Here is an 11,496-nt window from a genome sequence, read left to right on the forward strand (position 1 = left end):
TCTAATTTGTATTAATCGTTTTATGATATTTGGATGCTTACATAAATATTAAAATTTTAAAATAAGTAAATCATTGCTATAAGCATTTTAGGGGGCGTATATCCTTAAGAGTAACAGTTGTATATAGTTATGAGATGTACAGATATTCTAGGAACTGCAAAATGTAAGAGATAAAGAGTGTATTACGATGTTACCGTGGCGATTCAGGTGTTTCATTTGCACAAGTGTTTTATAACCCTAAGGGGAATTTATCTATGTGAATGGTACCTTATATGCCAAGCCTTCATAATAATGCTCGCTTATTTCCTGTACACCTGCAGATGTATTATAATTCGCTAGTAGAAAAGACACAGCTCATATCTACGTGCTCAGGTCATGAACATTATAACGTGTGTGGTTTTTAATTGTTTATTTGTTTTACTCGGCTTTATTGTTTATCTACAATAATATGTTCTTAATCAATTTATCTGTTGTCAAATATAGCTTACAATACTTAAAATAACGTACCAGAAAATGGGTGTACAAAAAAGATCTTAATCACATACATTTAATATCACTAATTAATACCACTCCTACTACTACAACTATGGCTCTGAGTGTATCATCCATATCAGACTTCAACATGCGATACATCCTCTTACATTCATCCTTATGAAACACTAATGGAAATTATTATTCTTATCATTTAAATTCATCTGAATCAATGAACATCGTGGCTTAGCCAAAACTTTTATTTCACGACACTAAAGTACATAGTACAGTAGTGCATCAACTTAACAGACACTTTAGGGGTTTGGCCCTTCTGGTAAGTAACAAAGTCCGCTGAGTAAAGACACTATGTTATAATCTACACTTTGAATACTTTTTTGATATCCAACTGCCAACAGCACTTCCACATAGTTCCTAATACTATAAACTCCCATTAAATTTAAAAGATACTTCTTAAGGTATATCACGTTTAGAAGGGTACCACAGAGACAAATAATTCAGAGGATGGTAGCTGAAAAGTGCAAAAAGTCCGCTAAGCTGAGGTCTGTTTAGTTGACGTGTTACTTAGAAACTCTGCTACTAATACCACTACCGCAACTAACTTCTTTTATTATTTTATAATGAAGGAAAACTTACATACCTCCACTTTTTTATTGGGTCCCACTGGAGTCCCATCTGCAAACACTCTGACTTCATAGGCCTTTGGGGCTTTTCTGTTTTCACGACGCCTGTGAAGAAGTTTAGTCAATGCTTATTTAGTATTGCAATTCCACAATGGTCCCGTGGGTGAAGTATATAAGAGATCCTCGCGTGAAAATGAAAGAAGGAGGTACCAAGACTTTCAACTTTTATTCCAAAGTCATATTCAGTACCCTGAAGATGACTTTGGAATGAAAGTTGAAAGTCTTGGTACCTCCTGCTTTCATTTTCACGTGAGGATCTCTTATATCATTTAGTATGCAATGACCGACTTATATAAAATATATTTTCATGATAAAACATTTTAGATTTATTAAGTACATTTTATTACAGCATTTTTATTTCCTTTATTAATTTCCTGTTATTTATCACTTCGAGTTAAAGACATTAATTTTCTTGTCATCACTAGGCATGAATACTGTTATTAAAAAACATATTGCAGATAAATGCATAAAATATCTAAACATCCACTTGCTATACTATTATCATTTGTTGGCATTATGAATTGGTGCATATATATATATATGTGTGTGTGTGTGTGTGTGTGTGTGTGTGTGTGTGTGTGTGTGTGAGTGTGTTGATTGATTGATTGTGAGTTTTCTGGCGTCACAATCAATCAATCAACACACACACACATGTATGTATGCGTATATATATATATATATATATATATATATATATATATATATAAAATATATATATATATATATATGTGTGTGTGTGTGTGTGTGTGTGTGTGTGCGTTGATTGATTGATTGTGACGCCAGAAAACTCACAATCAATCAAACACACACACACACACATATATATATATATATATATATATATATATATATATATATATATATATATACGTGTGTGTATATATATGTATATACGTATATATATATATATATATATATATATATATATATATATATAACCTATTTGAATTTGTAATATAACATATTCACAGATATTGATGGGAAAAACAAGCCAGATTTTGATAAATTAATATATTTTGACCTAATTTTATTGTTAATTTAATCGTTGGATACATGGGAGCCTTATGACAACAATGCAAAAGAGAAGCCGACTTGTGAAAAATTATGAAAGCAAGCAATTCAATTTTATAAAGAAGTATTATAAAGATAAAAACAATATCAATGAGCATTAACAATATGACTCCATTATGTGGAGTAATGTAAGCAATTATATGAAAGCATCTATCTTTTCCAAAGGCTCAACTGTGACCAAAAAGGCACTTTTAAATACACCTGGATGTAATTTATCTGCATAATTAAAGTTAGCAGTTACCTGATATTTACAGTGTTTGGTATGCATACTTCATATGCCTGCGAGCATTAGTACCAATATTCATGTGTATGAATAAGCTGCCTATACATATATGACAAAGAGGTGTTTTTTTACGTCTCTTAAGAGGACATATGTACCAGCATGGAACAGCAATGGTCAACCCCAATAGCCTTGCCTTTTCAAACATCTATAAGGGAACAACTAAAAGCTCACAGTACTGGAAAACAACTGCCCTTCAATTTACTACAGGTGTAAAGAATGGAATATCTTTGAGAATGAGAAGCGTCCGTGAATTGCAGGAAATATAATGGCATTGACAATGGATTGAATTTCATTTCAAAAAGGTGTTGCCTTCTTTGAGGTCATGGTCAAATCTGGGACGTAGGGTTCCAGGTTGTCCAGTGCATAAAATGCAAAACAAAGGGCCATATTGATACTGAAATATACTACTGACCTATAAATCTCCATTTGTAAATGATACCAGAATAATACAGATTCCTGTTTATATTACCTTTTTTATCTTTTCTTTATTTCTTAACGAATACACCATCATCTTACCTAACAGCACAAACGATCCTTTCAGTATTCGTTAAGTAGTTGATGACATCACAAGGAATTGTGTCAGCCTCATTCACAAGTGTTACCACGTTGCCCAAATTAGCGTCGAAGTGACTGAATTGATCTTTGCTGAAACCTGCAAGAGTTGCGGAATTTTGGTAAGACGGTTTAAGAGGCTTTTCAGAAGACATGGATCTGGAAATGATTAGAAAAGGTGAAGTTAAAAGTTATTCAACTCCCGGTGTGTTTGTACACATGAAAAGTTAATGAATTAGCAGTGGAGAAGTGTTTACCCACATGTAACTCAAGTACCAACATGACAGTTATGTGGTAATTCAAGATCAATAGTGGTACTTAGCTCCTCAGTTTTTTGTATTTTTCATTATATTATTATTATTGTTATTATTATTATTATTATTATTATTATTATTATTATTATTATTATTATTATTATTATTATTATTATTATTAAGAAAATTAACCCTATAAATATGAAACAAGCCCAAAGTGTCCATTGACTTGAAATTCAAACTTCCAAGGTGTTCATTAGGAAGTTCATTATATTATTATTATTATTATTATTATTATTATTATTATTATTATTATTATTATTATTATTATTATTATTCAAAAATGAACCCTATAAATATGAAACAAGCCCAAAGTGGCCATTGACTTGAAATTCAAGCTTCCAAGAAATATGGTGTTCATTAGGAAGAAGTGAGAGGAAGTCAAGGGAAACAGAAAGAAGAGATCTCTCTTTTTAAAGAAAGAAAAAATAAATTAATAAATAGATAAAAAATGTATTAAAATGCAAGGAGATTAGTATTAGGGTAGTAATTCACCGCGTTGCATGGGGGTTCCTCTTGCATTTGCTGAAGAGCTGGTAATAATGTAAATAAATTCTGTAGGTGAAGTTGTGGTGGCTCTAGCCACGCCATCTACCGCCCAATATCTTTGATCATGTTATCGCAAGTTCTTGAACACTGGTTTTTTTGTTTTTTAAAGAACTCGAACGCCTATGTTGAAAGTGATCATCTGTTCAATAATTTGCAGTTTGGTTATTGCAAATAAACCATAAAAACTATCCAAACTCTTCAATTGCAAATAAACCATAAAATCTATCCAAACTCTTCATTCACTTTAAAAATATTTAGGAGACAAACAAAGACCTTACATATACTAGAACAATACAAACATGTTCATAACACAGGATATATAGCCTTTTGATACTCTCCTACTCGTCTGTTTTGTTTGTTTGTATGGTGTTTTTACGTTGCATGGAACCAGCGGTTATTCAGCAACGGGACCAACGGCTTTACGTGACTTCCGAACCACGTCGAGAGTGAACTTCTATCACCAGAAGTACACATCTCTCACTGCTCAATGGAATGGCCGAGAATCGAAACCGCGACCACCGAGGTGGGACGCAAACACCATACCAACCACGCCACTCGAAACACGTCAAATTTAGAAACAATAAAAAATATTTATATTCACCCCTGCCGGAGATGTATGAGGTCTGGCCACCGCCCTCTCCCAACCAATAGGGGCTGACATTTTGTACCTGGCTGCTGGTGAGCCCTGCAGAAGATAAAGTAGGCTTAATGTGCAAATTATAATACTAACACATATGTGCACACACGCACATATATATACATATATATGATATACGTGAATGGCAATTTGACGATACAATCAGGTATTAGACGTTTGACTAAATGCTAGAATATTCTGTTATACAGTAAACTTGAGTTAAAAAAACACGCGCGCGCGCGAAAACAACACTTACCAAAAAGCAGGCTAACCAGTGCGAACAACAGTAACATCTCGGTGGTCTGGCCTGCAAAGTATAAAAGACGTTATGAACATTTATCAAGAATTCCGAATGTTTTTTCTGTCTGAGATTAATATTAGTCTCTCTCTCTCGTAGTAGCCATCTTGCTTGGTGAGACGTACCCGCGTGAAGTCAGATTAATCAACAGATATCACAAGTTTAACATACGACTAGAATTTGAGAAATATCTAGAAGTGTTCGTGAACTATCGGTGATAAGATTAGTGTGAAAATAGTAGGATAAAGCGTCTTCTAAGTTAGTTTAACAAGTGTAATACTGAAATCAGAACAAGATGGCAGTAAGTTCCAACTGCGGGAAGAGGTGGCGTAATTTAGCTTGCTTGGCGGATTCGCAATACGATGAGGTAGCAGGAAGGGAACTGGCATTTCTCATCTATGAAATCAGCAACAGTCCTAACCAAAAAGATACAAAAGCATTCATAGATATATTAGAAGGATATAATCCTTCAAACTGGAACAAATCTAATGAAAACATCTTGAAAATAATTGAAGAAGTTCCAAATAAAATCCAAGTGGTCAAGAGACTCATAAAGAAAATATACATAAACCAACATATTCCGACAAAGAAAATGAATAAGGTGAATCTTGTGAATATCCTAATTGATGCATTAGGAAAAGAATGCCAAAAGCATGCAAACTGTGTAAGGTTTGGTATAGCATAGTCAATCCACAAAACCTAATCAGAAAATGTGCTGCATGCAACATTCCGACCCATCCACAGTGTGCTGAGGTAATGCAAGATTTGAGAAAAGATACAAGAATTTTTTGTTCAACATGTCTATCATGGATAGACAATGTTATTAAATCAAGAATTGAATGTACAAATAGTTGAGGATAAGAAGAAGAAGAGAAGAAGAAGAAGAAAAAGAAGAAGAGGAAAACGGAAGAGAAGTAAACTAAAATGAAATGACAGAAAAAAAATAAGGAAAAACAAAGAACAAGATAAAAGTATGGATGCAGAGATACTCATTGATACTACATATGAGGCAATAAAGCAGCATACCTACGAAGAAATAATTACGATATGACAACAGAAAGCAAATCCCGAAGAGGCTCTACCCAGGTCTACACAATGACGGGAAAGAGGAAAAAATAGACAAGAAAGACAAAATCTGCAACCTTTTGAAAAGAGGGAATTGCAGATTTGGAGAAAGATGTTACTACACATCCTATGGTATGTCAAAACTATGAAATATATGGTAAATGTGCATACTTAGATGGCTATGGGGATGATTGCAGAGATCTGCATCCAAAAATATGTAAAAACCTAAAAGAAGGAAAAGGATGTAAGTTCGACAAAAAATGCAAATATATGCACCCTGTAGCCATGAATCATAATCAAATAAATAACCAACCAAGTAATAAAATCCAAAATAAGAAAGTAACAAATAAAGAGAGAAATCAAGAATATCAGGTAAAAGAGAAAAGCAAACCACCAATGAGATATGAAGAGGTGTCAGCAAAAAATTTCAAAGCATCAGCTCCGAAATTCTACTCAAGAGATAATAACTGTATTTATTATGCAAGAGGATATTGCAGAAACGGAGAAAATTGCAGATTCAGACACAAAATGAATAATTATGATGAAGGAAGATCAAATATTATGGAAAAGTTGGATTTTTTAATGTCAGAATTTCTGGGAAATGAAAAAAAGAACAACATACCAGAACAGGAAAGAGACATGGGAAAATCCTTATTACTACCAATATTAAATGAAGGAGAAAACACGCAAACCATCATAGTGATGAATGCGCAGGGTTTAGTTACGAGTAACTCAAAAAGAAAAATAGAGTACTTAGAAGAACTAACCCAAAATGAAAAGAAAATAGATATAATGAATATAAGTGAAACCTGGTATTCCCAAGAGACTGGGAATGATGATCAAATAAAAGGGTTCCAAACTTATAGATCAGATAGAAAAAATAGGAATCAAGGGGGAACCGCAATATATGGGAAAGACAAAAAACAGGAAAAAAAATATATGAGAAATATAGTAACTCAGATGTGAACTAATAGCGGTAGAATTTGAATCTGAAAAATTGATGAACATAGTAATATATAGACCTCCTAATACTAAAAAGTTTGACTTAATAATTGAAAAAATTGGATGATATATGTAGAAATCACAAGGACTGGACTATTCTCCTATCTGGTGACTTCAACTTTCCTTTCGTAGAATGGAAAGAACGAATAGGAGACTGTGGTTGTACTTATACATATAAAAAAGAGAGTAATAGTAGTGCAGAAGATAAGAGGCAATTTGAAAAGCTATTAGATATGCTACTAGAATACAACATCCAACAAATAAATCACCTGCCAACAAGAAAGGTAAAATACTTTAGACCTAGTATTTGTGAACGAGATGAATATGTTAAAGAAATAATAGTTTTATTTAAATGCGAGTATTTCAGATCATAATGTCATAGAATAGTTCATTCCAAAGCAAGTGAAAATAGAGATAAGCAAGAAATGAAAAAGTGGGAAGGATATGGAAAATACAACTTCTACAGTAAAAATATAAAATGGTCAGAAATTAATGAAGAATTAAACAAAGATTGGGATAACATTTTCGTAAGTGATGGTAAGGGTAAATACGGAGATATTATATAAAATATTGGAGAAAATAGTGGATAAATATATACCGAAGAAGAAAAGTAAACATCATTCATGCATACCAAGAGACAGAAGGATCTTGTTCCAGAAAATCAGAAAGTGGAAAAAAGGTCTTGCAAAAGAAAAAAATGCATGGGAAGTTATAGAACTAAAAAGTAAGATAGAAAATGCAGAACAAAAGATTATACAATCAAAAGAAAATGAAAAACGGGACTTGGAAGAAAAAACCCTATTAAATATCAAGCAAAACCCCAAACTATTATACTCATATGCGAAGAAGATGAATAAAAGAAGAATAGAAATAGGCCCTCTGAGAATTGAAGGGAGATTAACGAATGAAAAAAAGGAAATTTGCAACATACTGGCAGAACGATATAAGAGAGAATTCACCCCTAGAATAGATAATGAAGATAATGATATAGAAGTAAGGGACGAAAATAGTGAATATTTAGCTGACATAGAAATTAATGAAGCTGATATTGTGCAGGCAATTAATGAAATTAAAAATGGAGCTGCTGCAGGGCCGGATGGAGTCCCTGCTATTTTGTTAAAGAAAGTAGTCCATTCTATCGCAAAGCCACTTGCAATATTATTAAGACAAAGTGTAGATACAGGCAAGATTTATGATGAGCACAAATTAGCATATATCACCCTACTTTCAAAAGTGGATCAAGACTAGAGGCAAGTAATTATAGGCCTGTGAGTCTAACATCACATATTATGAAAGTGTATGAAAGGGTAATGAAGAAAAATATTATGAAACATTTAATAAAAAATAATTTGTTTAATATAGGACAACACGGTTTCGTACCCGGAAAAAGTACACAAACCCAACTGTTAGTCCACCGTGAGAACATATTCAAAAATATGAAAAGCGGAAATGAAACAGATGTGGTTTATCTAGACTTTGCAAAAGCTTTTGACAAAGTAGACCATAATATATTAGCAAAGAAAATTAGAAAACACAATATCGTAGATAAAGTAGGAAGATGGTTAAAAGAATTTTTACACAACAGAAAACAGATAGTTATTGCAAACGATGAGAAATCGGATGAAACCAAGGTAATATCCGGTGTGCCACAAGTACTGGTGCTAGCTGCAATATTGTTTGTTATTATGATTGAAGACATAGACAGTGATGTTAAGGATTCGGTAGTGAGTAGTTTCGCTGATGACACAAGAATAAGTAGAGAATTACTTGTGATGAAGATAGGAACGCTCTACAAAGAGACCTTAACAAAGTATATGATTGGGCAGAGGTAAATAGGATGGTATTTAACTCTGATAAATTTGAATCAATAAATTATGGAGACAGAGAAGGAAAGCTATATGCATATAGGGGACCTAATAATGAGACAATCACAAATAAGGAAGCAGTTAAAGACCTTGGTGTGATGATGGGAATAAAGGAACATGTTTAGCAATGATCAAAATAGCCATTCTGTTGGCAAAATGTAAAGCAAAAATGGGAATGTTGTTACGGCACTTCAAAACAAGAAAAGCTGAACACATGATTATGCTTTATAAAACATATGTTCGTAGTCCCACTTGAAATATTGCAATATGATATGGTACCCACACTATCAAAAGGATATTGCACAAATAGAGAGTGTACAAAGGTCCTTTACAGCTAGAATAGAAGAAGTTAAGGACCTAGACTACTGGGAAAGACTACAATCCTTAAAATTATATAGTCAGGAAAGGAGAAGAGAACGCTACATGATAATTCAGGCATGGAAACAGATAGAAGGAATAACAGAAAATATCATGGAACTAAAAATATCAGAAAGAGCAAGCAGAGGTAGATTAATAGTGCCCAAAACTATACCGGAGGAAAAATAAGGAAAGCACACAGAACATTAATCCACTACGCACCAGCATCGATAATGCAGCGTCTATTCAATGCGTTGCCAGCTCATCTGAGGAATATATCAGGAGTGAGCGTAGATGTGTTTAAGAATAAGCTCGACAAATATCTAAACTGCATCCCAGACCATCCAAGATTGGAAGATGCAAAATATACCGGAAGATGTACTAGCAACTCTCTGGGAGACATTAGAGGCGCCTCACACTGAGGGACCTGGGGCAACCCGAACGAACTGTAAGGTAAGTGGTCTCTCTCTCTCTCGCTGTTTCATATATATATATATATATATATATATATATATATATATATATATATATATATATATATAATATACATATATCATATAAATCATATACATATATATATATATATATATATATATATATACATACATATACATATATATATATATATATATATATATATATATATATATATATAATATATATATATATATATATATATATATATATATATATATATATATATAATAACAACCGCTGAAACCCGTGTGGAAAACTTCATCAAAATCACTAGTATTAGTATAAAAAACATCACTAATGTTAATGCTTGTCCATTCTCCAAAAATTCAGCACAAGATTCACCAAGATTCAGCCAGATTCATCAACATTCAGCAAAACTCATCATTCACGAATTACTGAAATATTCTCCAAAGTTACAAAAATTCAACAAATAATTAACCCCAAAAGTTCTCCCATAATTCATTGTAATAATTCTCCATGATATAATTATCTGTAATAATCATAAAATAATCTCCCATGAAACATCTCAAATCTCTCGTAAAATGTGTCAAGTAATGACAATTCTACTTAAGTAACCCTCTCGTGACATATCTCATACAATAATAATAACAATTGTTAATAATAATAATAATTCTCCATAGTAATAATTCTCTTGCAAAGATCTCAAGTAATGGTGCAATTCCCCTAGTATTGCCAAACCCACAGTATACACCACCATTGCCACACCCAAAATCAACACCATTCGACACCAATCACCGGCATTTTAAAGTAATCCCTCCAACACAATAAAAAAAAAATAACAATCTCTGTGTCCCCATTATATTTGTGCATTCTAAAGCAAAAGGAAAACTTACACCCATACAATGCATTTCATTTCCTTTCCTCTTCATTCAAGAGAAAGAAAATCTCTTTTCATTTCCTTTTCTCTTCATTTCCTTTTCTCTTCATCCAAGAGAAAGAAAATCTCTGAAAAAAAAACCCTACGGGCATCTCACTTCATCAACTAATCAATCAGCTGATGTCTTGGCATTGGAATTCATTTCCAAGGGCAAATTCTTCTCCCGATGCCCCGACAAGGAGAAAAAAAAAGTAGTAGTTCACCCCCACTGAGAAAAACAAGGTTTCACCCTCCACTGAGAAAAAAAAAAAAAGAGAACTTCACCCTCCCCTGGGCGATAGAACATCCCCCCGGTCAAGTGATACTCCCCGAGGCTTACACCAGTAGTAGTACCCTCCCTTGCAATGCCCCTGAGGCAGGCCAATACTCCCCTTGCAATGCCCTTCTGCGTTTGTTAGCAGAAATTTGCTGAGCCCGTAAAAATGGGTGGCCGCTCTGTCTCCAAGCCAAAAAAATGCAATACAAGCACAGTTTCGCATGCATGAAAAACATTTTATACACTCTTATATGTTAAACAAAGACGAATGTGTCTATTCTAAACACGTGCCAATAAAGAAAAAGCCTGTTTAACTTCAAAAATAACTCATACACAAAGTCAAAAAAACAATAACGTAACACTTACATCTTCAAAATAAGAGAAAACCACCCCGGAATCTGCGTAACTACAAACAAGCGAATCTCGTCGGCACAACGCACTCAGCAAACCGCGCAGCGAGAAAGCACTCGATGATCATTCACACACAAACCAGACTGAGTCCTCATCTCAGCAGGCATCTCACTCTGGGCAAAACTAATGACTCTCATAAAAATCCTTCCCCTCCCCTTACCACAGTTACCGGACGGATATTTTCTCATTTTCTCTCACTTAGTAACTGAAATCTAACAATTTAACAATTTTGCACAATCCCACAAAGGCTTTTTCGTTCGAAAACTATCGCTAAGCCAACAAAACTGTG

The 11,496-nt window shown here is 33.5% G+C and overlaps 1 pseudogene; it reads right to left on the bottom strand.

Moving 5' to 3' along the window:
• LOC135213315 (fibrocystin-L-like) overlaps positions 1-11,288 on the bottom strand; it is a 130,447-nt pseudogene extending 119,159 nt beyond the window's left edge.
• Positions 11,289-11,496: the final 208 nt, after the last annotated feature.

This window comes from Macrobrachium nipponense, chromosome 42 (genome assembly GCF_015104395.2).
Source record: "Macrobrachium nipponense isolate FS-2020 chromosome 42, ASM1510439v2, whole genome shotgun sequence".
Taxonomy (NCBI): domain Eukaryota; kingdom Metazoa; phylum Arthropoda; class Malacostraca; order Decapoda; family Palaemonidae; genus Macrobrachium; species Macrobrachium nipponense.